The 19,139-nt window shown below is 37.5% G+C and overlaps 1 protein-coding gene and 1 long non-coding RNA gene across 2 annotated transcripts in view; one reads left to right on the forward strand and one right to left on the reverse strand.

Moving 5' to 3' along the window:
- LOC136830745 (uncharacterized) overlaps positions 1 to 19,139 on the forward strand; it is a 194,332-nt gene that overhangs the window by 82,279 nt on the left and 92,914 nt on the right. The gene's annotated exons all lie outside the window — the stretch shown is intronic.
- Positions 1 to 19,139, reverse strand: part of LOC136830744 (uncharacterized) — a 237,823-nt gene that overhangs the window by 53,061 nt on the left and 165,623 nt on the right. The gene's annotated exons all lie outside the window — the stretch shown is intronic.

Below are 19,139 nucleotides of genomic sequence, written 5' to 3' on the forward strand. Positions count from 1 at the left end.
TTTCAATATCTGTAGAGTAATAAGAATGGGAAGTGGAAATACGAAGTGGTAAAAAGTAAAAAAAGGGGAGACCGACATATTTGTGAAATAAGCACAAGATTAGGAAGTGTTAGGAGGGAGAGGAAGACCTAGAAAGAGCTAGATAGATGGTGTGAAGTAGGTATTGGAAAACAAAGTCCTTGTTATCCATGAAGTTCAAGTGGGTTTGCAAGATAGAGATGAATGACGCAGTATGTTTTGGGGTTCGACGCAATACTGCCGATTCGTCTGGGTAGGTGTATGAAGCAGGTATTGTTGTGTAAGTTCCGCAGAAGGGAGTCTCCCCCCCCATTCAGCAGGTAAAGTATGAATGTTGCAGTGAATGTTTTTTTTTCCTTCCTATGTTTATGTTTAATAGGAAAATTATGTTATAGAGAGAGAGAGAGAGAGAAACAAAATGCTGGTGTGCATCAGAGTTTAAAGATATTCGTATATATCAATAAAGGTACAGGTGTAGAGCATAGAGGACATTTTTACCTGGTCTACACGACACGCGGCAGATGTATACATAAATTTCTTATATCAAGTCAAAGCATAATACAAAATTTTAATCCCAGTATGATACGTTCAGTATTGTTCCATGCCAATGTTTTCCTAAGCCTTTTATATATCTGTAGTGAGTAAATTATTATCTAGTGATAATTATGCATTTCCTGGTAAAACATTCTTTTACCGAGTCAAATTATGCTAATATTAATTCACGAATCCTCTGCACAGTCAGAATTGAGGCTTATTTTTACGTACAATTGTGAATTGCAGGAAATAAATGAGATATACTGCGGCTCATGTTCACTAACGCATTATACGTATTTAGAAATAAATGAGGGATATTTTCTTTTGCAATCAGATCGACCACATGGAGTGCAAATTCCTATTATGAAAATTATGAATGTGACGTACGATGCCGCTTACCGCTATTATATTAAGCATTTGGCCTGTTATTATTCCCTGATAATGCCAAAGAATCATTATAATCATGAACGTTTTTACATCAGTTTTCCTCTTTAAGGAGTCTGACGAAGAATTAGTCCACTCCATAGCTCTCTGTCCTGAGATCTTTCTACCAGAATTCCCATCAGATCTAAGTCATTTATGCCTTTCTTCGTGACCTGGACTTTTCTACAGGATTTCGTCCTCTAATTCCATGTTTACTGCTTTTCTGAACAGCTGTTCCTCACCCTTTCCCATCACATGTCCAAACCATCTCAGTCTCTGAGATACCAGTGTCCTTCCCAGCCTCTTGATAACAGATCTCTCCACATACTCCTCATGCGTAATATAATCTTTCCAACATACTCCGGCCATGACCCATAACACTTTATGGTCCCACCTTTCCAAATTATCTCATTTTTCTTGTGAGTGCCCATGTTTGCTGCGTAGAGTGACAGAGGCTTATTTCCCCATGGTAAGTCTCTCTCTCTCTCTCTCTCTCTCTCTCTCTCTCTCTCTCTCTCTCTCTCTCTCTCTCTCTGCTAATGGGATACTTCATCCAAGCCACAGATAAGACATTTTTCATTGCTTTCTCAACTCCTGCTCGTGAATCACGGTCCAGTGTATTTCCAAGATAACAACTCTCCTCTTCTTTTTCAGTTTGCTCTTGTAATGCATCTCGGGCGTAAAAACTCTTTTTCCACGTATCTTTTGTAATCCTGAGCACCTCTTGTGACACGAACTATTTATTCTGTTCACAGTACAGAGTCTCTCCTCACTCCCCCTTCCCCACCACCACAACCATCTTTTTCACTCAACAGCCACATGGCCACTTTCCTGGTTGTGCTTTTTTCTTTACTTCCTTTTCAGCCAGTTTAAAATTTTTTTATGCTGATTTTAATGGTAATCGTAAAGGTTATTGTTTTTAAGAACAGAAACCAAAAGAGAAAAATCCATAAACTCGTTACGAAGACTTCAAAAAAAAACATTACTAATGTATGAAAAGAGAAAAACGGCACAGAGTAATAGAATATCTACAGATAAAAGTAAAAATGTTTAAAAGCATTAACTCACAGACCTTTTTACAAATACAATTACAACCTCTTATCTTATTAGTGTAAACATTCATACACTCCTAGAAGGACTCCACAGCTAGACTATACGGGAAGCACATAATCTATGGTACAGGTAACCTTTGTATTCTAACACTTCACAAGCAGGTGGATGTCGACTTTGCTAAATGAGTAACGTGAACTAATTCTAGAGGAACTAATTAGCTTTAAACTTTTGTAAAAGGTGAAAGAACACAATTGTTACAAAGTAAATACATTCAAGCTAAATAGGGGACATGGATTGGAAGCAAATTGTACGGGTGCCATCATCATCTGCGATTCTACTTGAATATTCATGATCACCTAAGCATATATCGGCACTGGCTATTAATGTTACCCATTGTCTATGTCTTGTGCCATTATATACAGGCGTAGTTCAACGTGCCACATATCTATCCTCCTCGTAGGGGGTTAGTGCCGTCAGTGCACCTCATGCAGTGCACTGTAGGCATTACTTAAGGTTCTTTGCAGCGTCCCTTCGGCCCCTAGCTGCTACCCCTTTCATTCCTTGTACTGTACCTCAGTTCATATTCTCTTTCTTCCATCTTACTTTCCACCCTAACAGTCATTTCATAGTGCAGCTGCGAAGTTTTCCTCCTGTTACACCTTTCAAACCTTTCTATTCTCAATTTCTCTTTCAGCGCTGAATGACCTCATAGGTCCCAGTTCCTCCTGTTACACCTTTCAAACCTTTCTATTCTCAATTTCTCTTTCAGCGCTGAATGACCTCATAGGTCCCAGTGCTTGGCCTTTGGCCAAAATTCTAGGTTCCATTCCTTATATCTATCCTGTACTTTTTTTTATTCAGTTATATATATCTCTCCTTAAAAAAAGTAATTTTCCTAGCTTCGTTTTTTGTTAATTCTTGTGGTTATTTTTCTTCCAGTTATCTCTCTCTTTAAAAAACTAACTTTCTTGTTATAAAAATAAGAAATGCGATGACTACAATATACGTACGTCAACCCAGTGTACAAAACGGATAGAGATAAGGTTTTCGCACAAATACATTCCACTAAGTTTCCTTTACCTTTCAATAAAAGTAAATTTCCTTGAATTTCAACGCTCAGATATACATATAATACTAACAATACCAGGAGTAACCCTCCCTCAGTTCGTTTGGAAACTGAAAGGCGATTTATGATTCTTATTACAATACCCCGAAGTGCATCGTGTATCGTGTTGGAATTCTCTTAGTTCTGCGTTTTATATTTGGTTCTTTATCAGAACTGAGACCTCGCTTTTGCTATCTAGGTATGTTGTCTGTTTTTACTATCAGTCTATTTATATATCACTGTATTGTAAGACAGAATCTGTTCATTTATTTTTGTAAGATAGAATGTAATGTCTCTTTATTTTTTACACAAATAAAACTCAGTGATCATGACGACTTGCAAATTTAACGACAATTACAGACAGTATTATACTCATGTAACATAGTCATATAAAAATGAGAATATGAATAGAAAATTACTGGAAAAAATTAACATAGGAATTTCAGAGGGATAATGCTTTTTCGATGAATTTCATTAAAATATTTAATCAGTGTCTTGGAAGTTATATATTTCTTAGTGACTACATTTGAGGTCTCCCGAAAGGAAATCTAATCGATCAGGAACTTATTCATCCGTTTAATTTATTGATTCGTCTCTTCAGAATGTATTAATGAATCATTTCAGATACATTTCGCAAAGTAACATTAGGTACCTTTTATTTTCTCCATGAAAAACCAACGGTTTTCTATCTTCGATAAAGCCTTTCATTCCTTTCACTGTACCTCCGTTCGTATTCTTTTTCTTCCCTCCTACTTTCCACCCTCTCCTAATAGTTGTTTCTTAGTGCAACTGCGAGGTTTTCCTCTTGTTACACCTTTCAAACCTCTTTTACTCTCAATTTCCCTTTCAGCACTGAATGACCTCACATGTCCCAGCGTTTGGCCGTTGGCCTAAGTTTGATATTAGTTCCAGTCTTCAGTAAAACTCTATGCAAAACGTTTGCTTCATTAACCTACTCGTTTCTCTGTCAATGAAAGTAACTCCCAGTATTTTAAAATAGTTCTTTCCCCCGATGCCGTGAATAAAGTTGCAAGCAGATTAATCTCCGTTCACTAATTTTTTCCCGGTAAGTGGATTAAAGTCCCCCAAAGTTCCTAAGAACAGGACCAGCGCTGAGAACTGACACCTGCTGGCATGAAAAGTCCCGTTGCCATGGTTACCAAGAATGATCAAAGAATTCCAGAACTTTTTTCCCCCCTTTTTTTTCTTAATTACAGAGCGCCGAGAGCTGCAGGGTTAGTCAAAGATGGGTCTGCTCTTAATATTTTTTAATTTCTTGAGCAGTTGTGAAAATATTAGAATTGCCGGGAATTTTTTAGAATTGTATAATGATGCTGATGATTATGATTGTAAAAAAGCGTCCATTGCTCTGGAACAAGCCAATGTAAGTTAATTTGCTTGCCAAGTATGTTTTCAAAGAACAATGGCCATATTACATGAAAAAATCATATATAAATTGATCGTAAGTGGAAAATTTAAAAAAATGTGGAGGTCATGGTACATTTAAAGCCACCCTGTAACTAACAAGATTGAAAAAGTTATTAGTCTGAAAATTGACCACACTTAAATATCTCGCCACATTCAAAGAATTCATAGATATTTACAAGGTGGACTTGGCTCTTTCAAAACATGTTGCTGTATATTTATATGGGACAAGGTATGACGGATCAACTTTTCAAACTCAGCTACTGTTAAGAGGCTGGAAAGTGGGATACAGTAGGAAAACTGTAAGGTACTCATTATATAAGGGTTTTCCAAACTGTTTGGGTTTCTGAATCGGGTGGACCACCGTAAGAATAAGTATCAGCAGTGAAAGAGTAGATTCTCTTGGTCCACCATAAGTAACACGTGCAGATAGTCTGCATAACTGTCATCTGGAACAAATTTAGATCTGTTGGATAAGAAACCTTGCAGAATTCAATATACAGAAAATCGCTAACTCTTGGACTTTGGCCGTACCTTATGCCATACCTTGGGCAAATCAAGAATTTCATTGCATAAAATCTATGAGAAAATCTTTTCTGGAAAATTCTGGAAGTCAAGTAAGAATAGATAAGAGTTAAACGATGCAACGGGAATCCATTCCGATGACCAAACAGATCATTACAGGATACGAAGCTGTGCGCTATTATTCACATTATTTTAATAACTTGATTACTAATGATGACTGCTAAACAAAGCAATATATATTAATAAGCGTACCATTACAAGTCATTGCACTGTTTGCGAAACATATTTAAACGACAACAAAAGCTCTAATGGTCCAACAGCGCGAGGCTATTACAGTTTACTGACGTACCTCATTATAACTCGTGAAGGACCATTGTCTAATGTGATACTGGTTCACCGGCACTTCCAATGTTATCAGTTGGAAGCGATACCTTATTGAAGGCCGCACAGATTTAGGCAGAGAAATGGTAAGGTACTGAAAGGGAAAGAGAGAGAGAGAGGGTATGGTGTCTGTTTAGAGAAAGAGAGAGAGAGAGAGTAGGGATATGTTTCTATTCTGTGCGAGAGAGAAGGGTTATTTTGTTTCTCTTGTGTGTGTGTGTGTGTGTGTGTGTGAGAGAGAGAGAGCGAGAGAGAAAAGGGATATGTTGTTCCTATTCTGAGAGAGAGAGAGGGTTATTTTGTTTCTCTTCTGTGTGTGTGTGTGAGAGAGAGAGAGAAAATGGATATGTTGTTCCTATTCTGAGAGAGTGAGAGGAAGAGAAGGGATATGTTGTTTTTATTCAATTTCTGAGAGAGAGAGACAAGATATAAGTTGTTTTTATTCTGAGAGAGAGAGAGAGAGAGACAAGGGATAAGTTGTTTCTATTCTGAGAGAGACAGGGGTAAGTTGTTTTTATTCTGAGAGGAGGGAGAAGGGATATGTTTCTGTTCCGAGGGAGAGAGAAGGGATATATTGTTTCTAATGTGAGAGAGAAAGAGAGAGAATCTGCTCTGCACGTCTGTCGAGACAGAAAGGGAAAGGTAGTGTGGGATACGAGCTATTTATTTTCGGAGAGAGGGAGAGAGAGAAAGATACCGTGTCTTCGTGTTTGCTTCCCTGCTTAATGCAAAACAAACTCGAAGGGATGTGAGAACGTCAGAGGCTTTTAGCCGCAAGGCCAAGGAGATGTAAAAAGAAAAAAAAATGAAGATAAACACAACAAGCAAAGAGACGCTGGGAGACTTTCTTCTTCACGTCTCCCTGATGGACAAGGTTAATTTTTAGGGCAAACGAGATTGGCGTTGAAGAGTAAATAGAATAACGTCTGCTCCATATAATATTAATGATAAAGACTAAAAAAGGAATTAGGATGAAGGGCTGCAGTGGACAACATAATGACAGTTGTCCAAGAGGAAAGGGAATAATGAATTGCCTCAACAGTTGAAATTAAAAAGTAAAGTTACTATAATAATAGAAGACTATAAATCGCCCGTACGAGGCTAGTGCCGTCTTCAGTGCACCTCTCGGAGTTTTGAGGCCTTGCAGCGTCCCTTCGGCCCCTAGCTGCAGCCCATTTCATTCTTTCTACTATGCCTCCGTCATTCTTCTATCTTACTTTCCACCCTCTCCTAACAATTGTTTCATAGTGCAACTGTTGCACCTTTCATCCTGTGACACCTTTCAAACCTTTTTACTCTCGATATCCTTTTCAGCAATGAAATGACCTTATAGGTCAAAGCTCTTGTCCTTTGGCCTAAATCTTATGGTCCATTCCAAAGAGTATAAAGTATTAAGAGTCGACAGCAAGTGAAAAATCTGTGAAAAACAAGGAGGGAAAGAAGTTTTGACCGAGATGGTAAATAGGCAAATGACAGTCAGAATTCATAGTTGCAAGCAAGCCATTAATAGAGATTATGTTTCAACAGACGGAGATGATATAATTAGTAACTTAAATATTAATCTGATTTAAAACTATCCACAACATCTCATTTAACCCGGTTCCAAGACATCGATGTTATTAACTCTAAAAGGCAGGTTAAAATCGCGCACTTTCATTCGTTGGTTAGACGTGAACCAACAGATTCAAACCATCTTTATGAACCTAACCAAAGAGTGAGTCGACACGCGCTAGGTCCGGCCGGCTTAGAACGCTAATGCTTTCTCATATCAAAACAGAATCAGCGAGGAAGGCGAGCGAACATTAAAGCCAAAAGCTGAGGGATGTTAACGCTAAGATTTGGTCAGACGGCTAATGCATATATGCAGTACATCAAGAGAGAGAGAGTCGTAACACTGCTATAATTTACGTATATATGTTACGTATATTGTGCTGGAATTTAAAGTTTAAATTTATTATTTTTCTAATCGTTTTCAATATTTAGCCTCATTTCTTTTATATATAAATAAATATATTGAAAATGTGCAAATTAACGTATGTATATATACATATATATATGCATATATACATATACAGTATACATACATAGGTAGATAAAAATAGAAGAGACGAACAGTTATAAAACAAAAACCACGAAGAAATAAAATAAGGAATAAAACTCATAAAAATCTCCTCCAAAAAGAAACGAAAATAAAAGCAAAAGACACTTGTTACCTTCAATACAAAGAAGTTTCTCTACCCTTGTCAATACTGTCAAGAAAGATTCTTCTCGCTTAAGTGCGGCCGAAAACGATGGCGAACCCCACCCCCCCCTTCCCCACTTCCCTGCTTTAGTGAGGTAATAAAGAAAGAATAACGAAAAATGCCTCCCCACCCTTTTTGTGTGTTGGGGGCGGGGGGAGGAGCCGTGCTTTCAGGCCGCATTTTGGGGCAATCTACGTTGTAAGTTTTTACCGCCCGGCCACTTAACCCTAAGATATGTTTCCGAATCAGTGACGGGAACTTGCGTCGTAACTCCGGTGGAAGTGCCGGAGTGGTTCGAAGACCAGCACGTATAGGGCATGTCGGCGAGGGATGGCCCGGAAGATAGAGGGGAAGATGAAGGAGGGATTGTGGGGTTGGGGGGTGGAGAGAATGGCGTGATGAAGGGAGGAGCGTGAGAGGACTGAGAAAAGAAATTGGATGAATGGAGAAAATGGTGTGATAATGTAAAGGAAGATGGAGGGAACGAAGCGGAATAAGAAAAGACGATTGTTGCGAAATATATAGAGAAGAAAATGTAGATTGAAGAGTGGAAAAATGGGAAGGATCGAGGCCAAACATAAAGGAAGGGGCAATAGGCGTGGGCTGGACAGAGGCGTAAGGACAACAGGACTGTATTTTCACTCCATTATTTTTATTCATTTTACTCAGGACTTATTTTTCTTTTTCATTTCAAATCATCGATTGACTCTGCGAGCAAGAGCCCGTGCTGGCATAACGCCAGCTCAATAAAAAACAAGGCAGATAGTTGAGGGAAAAAGGAATACTAAAAATATAACGGGAATGAGCAGCAGATAAGGGGGCCAAGGGTTTGAAGTATCGAGGATATGTTTCTCTGTTTTCGAAAAGGAAATTGAAAGGTAACTTGCTATCACAAGAAACCGATGCATAAAAGAAAACACAAAGTAAAAAAACCAACGGGGTAGGAAACTCAATCCAAATATAAAAGCTAAGGCAATTAGTCCCTTTTTATAACTTTTTATTTATTCTTTCTACTTTTTCCGTTATTTTCCATTAATCCAGCTGTATGATGTGTATTTTTTTCTGCTGACTTCTTTACATAACTATTCTTTCATATAGTTTTACCTTGTGGCACCTTTTTTCGTATTAACCTCTTAATTGATGCTTTTTTTTTATATCAGCGCATTTGCGTATGGCTTTTTGGTGTTAAACAATTCGTCCCTTTCTTGGTAAAGCGTCGAATGTGATTTTTTTCAATTATTTGAGGTAATCGCAATAAGTGATTTTTTTAAAACTGACTTCTTGTTTCAGCTATGTATCAAGCCTCTCTCTCTCTCTCACCATACATCCTGGATGGTTAGACAGACAGACTTGATACTTTGCTGAAACAAGAAGTCAGTGACAAAAATCACCGTCAACGCGGTTACCTCAAATAATTGAAACTATTCACATTCGACACTTTGCAAAAAAAAAAAAAGGGACGAATCAATTAACGCCAAAATACATCATGCAAAGGCACTAACGGAAACAAAAAACTAATTAAGATGTTAATAAGTAAAAAAAAAAGTGCCACAAGATAAAACTATAATGAATAATTATGTGAGCGAGTCAAGAGAAAAAATACAGCACCTTACAAATGAATTAATATAAAACACCGAAAGAGGCAAAAAAAAAAAAGTTATACAAAGGTATGATAAAATCAAATCCGCAGAAAAACCTTAAATGGTTGATAAGGCAAAAAGTTGGCAATCTGGGGGAAAAAATAGATAAATTAACAAAAGGGAAAAGGATCTTTAAAGCTGCTGAAAAAAAAAAAAATGATGGAGGAAGAAAAATGATGATGAATCACGGTTCAGAGTGTCAGCCATTCAAGGTGATATACGGGCAGGAAGGGAAAAGGTTACACGCAATACATGCTTACACACTTTTACACATACACTCGCGCACACACACACACACATATATATAATATATATATAATTTTGAGGTGAGAAAGTTGAGATAAATGCACACCAACTGATTAACAGGAGCGAAAATAGGTGTTGGATAACACAGCATTAGGAGGAATAAGGTTCAAGAATTAAACAAATTAATCCAAAGGTCGACGGAATTCTTTCACAAGAGGAAAACTCTTAATGAAACTGAGCGAGCAGTCTATCAAGCCCTTTGGTATGGAATCGAAAAGTAATTGGTAACCGGAAACTGAAACTAAACGACAGAAAAACAAATCGAAGTGAATACACGTAAAAAGTATGTTGTGAAGGCAAGTTGAGACGAAATTTAAGAAAATTTATCGTGAAATAACGAGATAAGCAAGATAAGAAAGAAGAAATAGAGGAATTAAGAGGGCATGAACTCTCGGGAGTAAAGGTTTTGTAGATAAGGGGGATAAAGAAGATGAGAATTAAAAATATGGATGATGGAAAGTGGAAAATGTAATAAAGAAAGGAAAGGACAAAGCCACTTCAACATTAAGTTGAGAAAGATTGAGGAAAGAAAAGGAAGTTAGCGTAGATATATATACATATGAACAGTAAGCGACAAAAAAAAATGATAAAACACGCTGCAAAAAGATCACGTCTGTGTTAGTTTAAGGGAGATTAGAGAATTGATCGTTTTTTCTTTTATAATTTTCAAGAACTCATTTACATGCCCCTTTACTCGTAAATCATTCTGACATTTTACATAAAGACTCTTTCCCAATACCAAATCCGCACAGTCCAAAACGACGGTAATGGACGACAAAGTCGAGACGGCAAGTCCCAACAGTAGGGATTACTACTAATATTGAGAGAAGCAAGGCCCGGGCTGGACGCCGGCGAGTGTAAACGTTGAGCTTAATGGCAGAAGACTCGTTACTCACAGAGAAGTATTATACGACACACACACACATACACGCTGTCTCTCTCTCTCTCTCTCTCTCTCTCTCTCTCTCTCTCTCTCTCTCTCTCTCTCTATATATATATATATATATATATATATATATATATATATATATATATATACACATAAACACACATACACACACACACACATACATATATATATATATATATATATATATATATATATATATATATATATATATATATATATATATATATATATATATATATATATATATATATATATAATTTTGATTTCATGACAACTTTTAATAAATCCTGTTTTCACTCAAACCAATACAGTGGAGAGTCGATCAAAATTTTTGTTTTGAACTGAATATAGAATTTAGGCCAAAGGCCAAGCGCCGGGACATATGAGGTCATTCAGCGCTGAAACGGAAATTGACAGTAAAAGGTGTAAAAGGAGGAAAACGTTGCAGTTGCACTATGAATCAATTGTTAGAAGAGAATATGAAAGGAGGTACAGTAAAAGGAAAGGAACGAAAGGGGCTGCAGCTAGGGGCCGAAGGCACGCCGCAAAGAACCTTAAGTAATGCCTACAGTGCACCACACTGACGGCACTAACCTCCCTTACGGGGACCATTTTTGTTTTGATTAGTAACTTAATTAAATTAATGAACCTTGTCAGAGATATGCGTAGTACAGTTTCCCCTCACAAAGACACATTAAGAGGGTTAGTCATTATTCCATTGTTTTTGCAATCTCTTTTTCTAAAGACATAATTAATGAACCGTTTCCTTTCAACAGATCGACAGATGATCTTCATTCCACTTAGCGAATTACTGTTTTGTTTTACCTTAGAATGTTCTATTGATAAGTTTTCCCCTACAAACAGGTTGTAGATTTGTTCATATGGTATATAATTATTTTCCTTATCTCACGTGTTCCACGGCACACCTTTATGTCTATCGTCTTAACTCGATATCGGTGTCCTTGAGTTTTCATTGAATAGAATAGAACATAGAATTTAGGTCAAAGGCCAAGCGCTGGGACCTATGAGGCCATTCAGCGCTGAAAGGGAAAACTGACAGCAAGAGGGTCTGAAATTTGTAACAAGAGGAAAACCTCGCAGTTGTACTATGAAACAATTGTTAGAGAGGTGGAAATACTGATGGAAGAAAGAATATGAACGGAGGTGCATTAAAAGGAATGAAAAATTTGTAGCTGTGAGTCGAAGGGACGCTGCAAAGACCCGTAAGAAAAGCAGTTGATAAATAATATATATATATATATATATATATATATATATATATATATATATATATATATATATATATATATATATATATATATATATATACACATACCAAGAAAATTACATAAATCATGATGCGTATTTAAACAACTTCTCTTTCAATCACACGCCTTCCCACCTTAGACGGGCTGGCTTCCGAAGTATTTTTGGAGTAAAAAGGCGGGCCCCATGCCCTTCCCTTCTGCGTCCTGGCTGCAACCCACCACAGATGACAAAAGCTACAGGGTACACAATTCCACAACCTAGGTCAACAGAGGGACAAAGGAACTTTCAGGAAACAGACCTAAATTATTTCCACCAGCCAGGATTTAAAATGAGCCTCTCGTGGTGGAGAGCGGCTGTTACACTAGATCACGTACATGACATGTCTATCAAACAAACTTCAGCTAAATCGGGAAAAAATGGGGAGACAGAGTAATAATAATCTTGCTTATATAAAACGCAATGTGTATTCAATGTTACGTTTAATTTCGTGGGTAGCATAGATAGAGCCATTGGGCTTTCTTCACGTACATGCAGAAACAGGTGTCAAGGTGCGAGCGTCGAGACGGCACATAACATGGGGTCGAGTGCTGTCTCGACCCTGTTTTACATTACTGTCCTTTTTCACGGCGAAGATACTGATAATGATTAAACACACCCCACCTAAAACGAAGCATTTCGACACAGTCGAAATGGTAAAAATACTCAGCAGGAAAAATACACGCAAAACCCAAAACACAAAAATTCTAAACTAGAAAGCCGTCAGTTGCGAATATTTTTCCCCATTCCGAAATTTTATTCCTTTTTTTAATACCTTCCCGTGACGAAAATATAGATTCCTTGCATGCCCTTTTGATTAATTAGTCTGCCTTGATTTTTGCCTATGGTATCTGTAACATGTTTTAAAACTGTGGCCTAAATTGGGAGATGGTTGTAAAAATGAACAGGTAAGTCAAGAAATACCATGTTTATGAGATTTTTGTAAATTCACTATACACTGGGGATGAGAGAGAGAGAATTTCGTTCTAATTGTCTCGAATGTGAAGGAGGAAGATTGAACTATAACCGTTAAAAAAAAAAAAACTCGCATCCCTTCGTGTTCACAAGTGAGAGTGGAAAGTTCTTCAACTCTGCCTGATCACTAAATAAGAAAATATAAATTCCGAATGACGTATATCCATTTGTTACCACTTCGCTCTAAATGTTTTTAAATGTCGTCCTTACCGTTTTCAAGTAAAATCATTTTTATTTAAGACCAAAAGCGCAGCGTACAATGCATGAATTCCTCCCTTTGATAAATTAAGTTGCTTGCCTGTTGGACGGAAACTGTGCTTATTTAAAAAATTCATAAAAGAAAATTCATAAAAGCAGCGTCTTTTTATTATTTTCCAACGAAATCATCTCGTCAGTCGTCAAAGTTCATAAACTGTCAGATGATTTATTTATTTATTTATGTCAAGGGTGCCCTAATGCATACATGTAACATCGTTTAGGCAGACTTCTAAAGCGCACTTAAACTGAGCCCAAATTTTAGCAAACTATCGCATCATACAGTAATCATTCGAGTCATTATTGGGCGACAGCACTCACATGGATACCAACAATGCTGTTAGTTTCCTGACAGATATTAAAGAATGCGATATCTGTAGATTAACTGATAGCTATCGGAATCTATTGCTATTCTTTTTTGGAACGAAAGGTACATTTCAACGCGCAATGGTCTGAGAGAGAAAGAGATAAGGAGTGATGATAGTGGGTGGTGGGAACTGTTGTCAACATATCTATGAACCACATGACAGCCAGCACAGTTGCAGAATCTTATCTCGTCACGAGCCTCATGCTTATTCCATCCAGGCGCGCATTATAAACAGCTGCTTACTCGGCAACTCTCTCGTTAACGAGAATGGTTGTCATCCTTGTCGCTAGCATTTCTGAAAGGCCTCCGCTTTTCAGATGGAGAGGGTATTTTTCCCTAAATCTGTTACTTATTGAATCAGATGTTGCTTTAGAATAATGGAAAATTTATGTAAAAGTCTCTGGGTTGATTGCTAGTTATAGATTGGCTGAAACTGCGAGAATATAGGATATTCTAAAATGGAAAATGGTTCACTAGTTGGATTTTAAGGCAGCGAGAATTTTTCTTAATACAAGCATAATAAGTAAAATCATATAGGATAAGATTTCATTCAACTGAGTTGATGGAAAATGAAATTTTATTTGTTCTCTACGTATATATAAAAAAATTCTTTACAAAAACAACTAAAATTCTACGGGATGCAATACTAACAAAAATCAACGCACGGTTAAGTTTTCTTTGCTCAACAAACCGTGAATGCGTTTGAGGTCGAAAAGTTCTCCCCTATTTCCCTATTTGGGAGAAAATTTCATTTCGAAATGTCGAGGGAAAAGTCAGCTTTCGAATTCCCACTGCGCTTGTTTTCCGTTCAACTGAATTACTATTTTTCCCCCTCCAATTCCGAACAGTAAGATTTCTACCCTGGTGTTCGTTCTGCTTTGATTTGCCTAACCCACACCCAAATCATTTATGACCGAAATTATGTACATACATGTGTTTAGGCTGAAATGAATGGAATTCTTACCGGTCCTATTAATCAAACCTAAGTAAATACAACGGGGGAAAGGTAAATAGGCGGTTTAATCCAGATTCTAATCGTGGCGTGGAGAAACTTTTTCTTAATTCCCAAATCAGGATTCTAGTTTTCAGTGTACAACGTACCCATACAAATCTTATGGCACCGAGGTGCTTAAAGCGTTCATTTCATGTTGGCCGCTTACTTACAAAAATTCTGATAGCCAATTGCGTTCAGGAAGAGGAAACGAACCTTCTCTACATGTTAGACAAAATATCTGACGGCGGGATTGGCATAACCATTTCTCACAGTGGAAAGGTCAGCCCACTGAGTTTTGTGGTTATGCCAAGGGTCAGTCAGCTGCGTGTGCGTGGTAACTGTACATCTGGGTACAGACCTTCCGGGAGGATTTGTTCAGTTTTATACCGGTGATGTTCAACTTGGTGACCTCTGATGTCAATGGTTTATGAGGGAATTTCTAAGTACTTCTTTTTAACCTTCAGAATGCTGAGAAGAAAGATTTTTGTAGATGTCTGCGCTGACAAATTTACTGAATTCGTATCATGCCTTGCGGGAATAGACTTGAGATTAATAAAAGTTTATTTTCCAATTCCATTCATTCACTTAATTTTGACTGTTTAGTTTTAAAAATGCCTAGAACAATAAATTTCGAGCTTATTTTTATTATATCATTCAAGACTTCCCTTGTTTGGCGTTCAGAGGGTTAAAAAAAAGCACTGAATTCACCCGACATGATTCTCAAAATATAGACATATATAAGTCGACTAAAAATCCTTTTGGACCAAAAGATTTTCAGAGAAGTCTTCGCAGTATTATTATTCCGAAGCGAACTCTTCACTAAATTTTTACACTCGGTTTAATTGCCCGGAGAGCGTCGATTTTTTTTTCGCGTATTTTTTTTCTTAGGTTAGTGTCAATATTTTTTGCTTCTTCAAGTAAAAGTGTGGGAGAAACAGTAAAGAAGTACATGGAAGCACGGGTGCACATTATATATACATGTATGTATATATATATGTGTATGTATATTACGTGTATATATACATATACATGAATATAAAATTTCCATCATGGGAGTGGCAACGTTGTATGATTTTATGTAAACAGAGAATATACCCACAAGGTAAGTTGTTTCAATGTGTGTGTATGTATATATATATATATATATATATATATATATATATATATATATATATATATATATATATATAATACATATATACATATATAATATATATATATGATAAACAATTGTATAATATTCAGTGTATTGTATTCAGATATTGTATACATATATGCTTATTTGCAAACAGAAGTCAGTAATGCTAACCCTACCGGCGCGCTACTTGTTATGCGTGATAATCTAGAGTTTCATAACATATGCATCCCCTTCTCTACTTCTTATACCAAAGCAAAATGTACTCAATGGTTCTTTCCAATAAAATTACGCTCTCTCTCTCTCTCTCTATCACTCTTCACTAAACCTTTCTTGTATCAGCACCACTCCAAATCCATCCTTGCAAAAGTGTAACATTACTGCGACAACGCCATATTCCGTCTTCTTTAAGGACGGCAGCACAGATATATGAAATAAAAATGACTTCTGGGAAAGACGCAGGGAGAATCAAGAACCGGTAAATGAATAAAACACACACAACAGGCCTTTTCAATTGAGGTTGAGGGGTCTGGTCAAAAGTGCCCTCTCTCTCTCTCTCTCTCTCTCTCTCTCTCTCTCTCTCTCTCTCTCTCTCTCTCTCTCTCTCTCAAGAGCGTGGACACTGGTTTGCATATGCTAGACAGGCGCTTTATATGCCAGTCGCTCGTCACTTGATGAATATAGAAGGCCGGTGAAATCAGAGGACGGACCGAATTTCAAAATATCGTTTCCTGGAAGTTGATATCCAACGTGGGAGGTTACTGATGCCTTTGGAAGGTCATTTGGAGATATATGCAGGCGCAGAGAATATTCTGAAAGGCAAATGAGACACACTTCCACTTGTCCACTTGGACGGTGGGGGGGGGGGGTGGAGTTGAATGTCATATTATTTTAAATCAAAAGAAGCTCCTTCCTTCCTCTTGGCCATCTGAGGTGTAACGCCTTGATTTTAAAAGGCAAATGGTATTCTTTACCTTTAGTCTTTGGAGGGGAAAAGTTGAAGGTTAGATTGTTTGAAAAGACAAGGTTGATAGGGTTCCTTCCTTTTGATCAATTTGGAATAAAAAATTAAAAAGGATATTATTTTTCAAATGCGGTAAGGATTAAGTAAAAATTTATTTTCAAAGGTAAATGATAGTTAATTCTCCTTTCCTATTATAGGAAATGGCAAAATATTTTACATGACAAATGAGATTCCTTTACCCCGATTATTCAGGTTTGAAGCAAAGGTCATTTTAATATGGGCAGATAAAATTTCGTAAACTTGGCTTATTATGGCAAAAATGTTATACTGTTTCAAAAGGAAGGCCGGTTTGCCGAGTCCTGACTAGTTAGACAAAAGAATAAAAAGTACATTACATTTGATAAGAGGTGAAATTTTTACCATCGTCTTCCTAAGTAGAAAAAAAAGTAAAAGACCAAATGATTTTCAAGGGACATGAGAATCCTTCAAGTTAACGCAGTACATAAAAAAAAAGTGACAAACAGGAATATTCAGTGTAGCACAACTGGATCGTCGGCGACCCGTACTCTTCAGGTTCCAGTCTCACCGTCCCTGTCAATTATGGATAAGGGGTTCGGGAAACCTGCCGATCTATCTGTCGATTCATCGGCAGCCACAGCCTGGTTCCTCCTGGTCCTAACTTGGGTGAAGAGGGTCCCAGTCGCTATCATATGTATATGTGTTCAGTCTCTAGTGCACTGTGCAATGGCCTTTGGTTTGCCGCTCGTGGGCGACCGACCTTACACCGATGCGAATATTGTTGTCTGCATGGGAAGGTTTCCTGACGAACCGAATATTTCATGACTTGATAGGGAGACCGATATGCAGAGCCTAATATTTTCAAATATCGTCGTTGGTGACACCGACCCTGAATGAAAGAGGCCGATGGGAAGATACTACGATCCCCGGATGATTTCACTTCAATAAAATAACATTCAAGCTAGGCTTTTTTAAGAGAACATCGCTGGGGGAGATAGCACTACAGGCCTTCGTGGTTTTGCCAGATCACTTTGTCACATAGAATTACTGCACAGATATTTTTTTATTCTCAGTGGACATAGGAGGAAGACAGAATTAAAGAAGTTGAACAGCTGGGCTGGAAGTGACCGACGGGAATTCAAATCAGAAAGCAATGCAGATGGAGGCCCAAAGGGATGCTGAACAAACCCCTTACTGTTGTCTACAGTGTGAAGTCCAAAGCACACCGTAGGCGTTACCTCCCTACCGGATCAATAAATCACTATTTACCTGGCGTCATCAAAAACAAATTGGTATTTACCTGACGCTATCAAGAGTGAACGAAATGCCTATTTACATGGCGTTATAAAATAAGAGGTAACGCAACTCGGCGTCAAAATCCACAGCTGATATAAAAGCAATTTAAAGAAAAAATATAGATCTTTTCTCTCTCGCAGTTTCGTTGCATTCGAATATTTCCTACGATCTTGATCGCGCGGGCTACGCTGCGCTGGAACCCGACGCTGCCCGTTGTGTTTCCCCTACCCTCCACGTTGCAGGATCCCTTGTCATACTCCCCCCCCACCCAGGGCGGACAAACAGGAAAGATCCACTCGGATTTTATTATTATAGAATGCTATTATTAGCTCTAGCAGGTATTATTCTTTCCACCGTTAAAGGCTATTATCGTACTCTGTCAGAACTGCTGAAAATACCCTTCGATAGTGCATGGTCTGGTCAATAATACGCACCACACTCCAGATATTACGTGACAGGACACAAATATTATAAATTCCGTATGACAATTCTAATTAGAGAGCTTCAGCTTCGACTATAATAATCTACTGACACTTGAAAAATAAAACAGTAAAACCATGAATACAGACCCATGGATTGTAAACCGTTACAAAATGACAACACAGCAGTTTTATGCAATTGTGTAACTCCTCTCTTTCTCTCAACAGCAACACAGACCCACTGCGGATCCCGCGACCCTGAATTAACCATAAGCCGAAAATACCGTTTATTGGATTCCAGACATTGTGGCCGATACCCGGCAGACTTCCGTAAGGTACGCTGATGCCATGGGCGTTATTCGGACATGATATGGCACCTTATTGCCTCTTTGTATCCTTAGCTAGCGTGAACCTGAGTTACGCCCAGTGTCTACGCATTGCGTCTGTGGATAGTAGCCCGTTAGTAAATATAAATGCACATTGAGCACTCATACGCGCGGTATTCATGCATACACGTGTTTTATAAAAAACGCTTATCTCTCTCTCTCTATATATACAGTATATATATATATATATATATATATATATATATATATATATATATATATATATATATATATATATATATATATATATATATATATATATGTATTATTATATATATATACTATATAATACATAAATATATATAATATATATGCACTATATATAATATATATTATATATATTAAATGAAGAAACACGCAATGGATCCAGAGGAAGGAAAGAGGGACAAACCAATTGCAAAATTCTGATAAAGTGAAGGTGAAAATTCTTAAAATCCGGCAAAGCAAACTCAGAGTGTAGAC

The sequence above is a fragment of the Macrobrachium rosenbergii genome, chromosome 47, assembly GCF_040412425.1.
Source record: "Macrobrachium rosenbergii isolate ZJJX-2024 chromosome 47, ASM4041242v1, whole genome shotgun sequence".
NCBI classification, from domain to species: Eukaryota; Metazoa; Arthropoda; class Malacostraca; order Decapoda; family Palaemonidae; genus Macrobrachium; species Macrobrachium rosenbergii.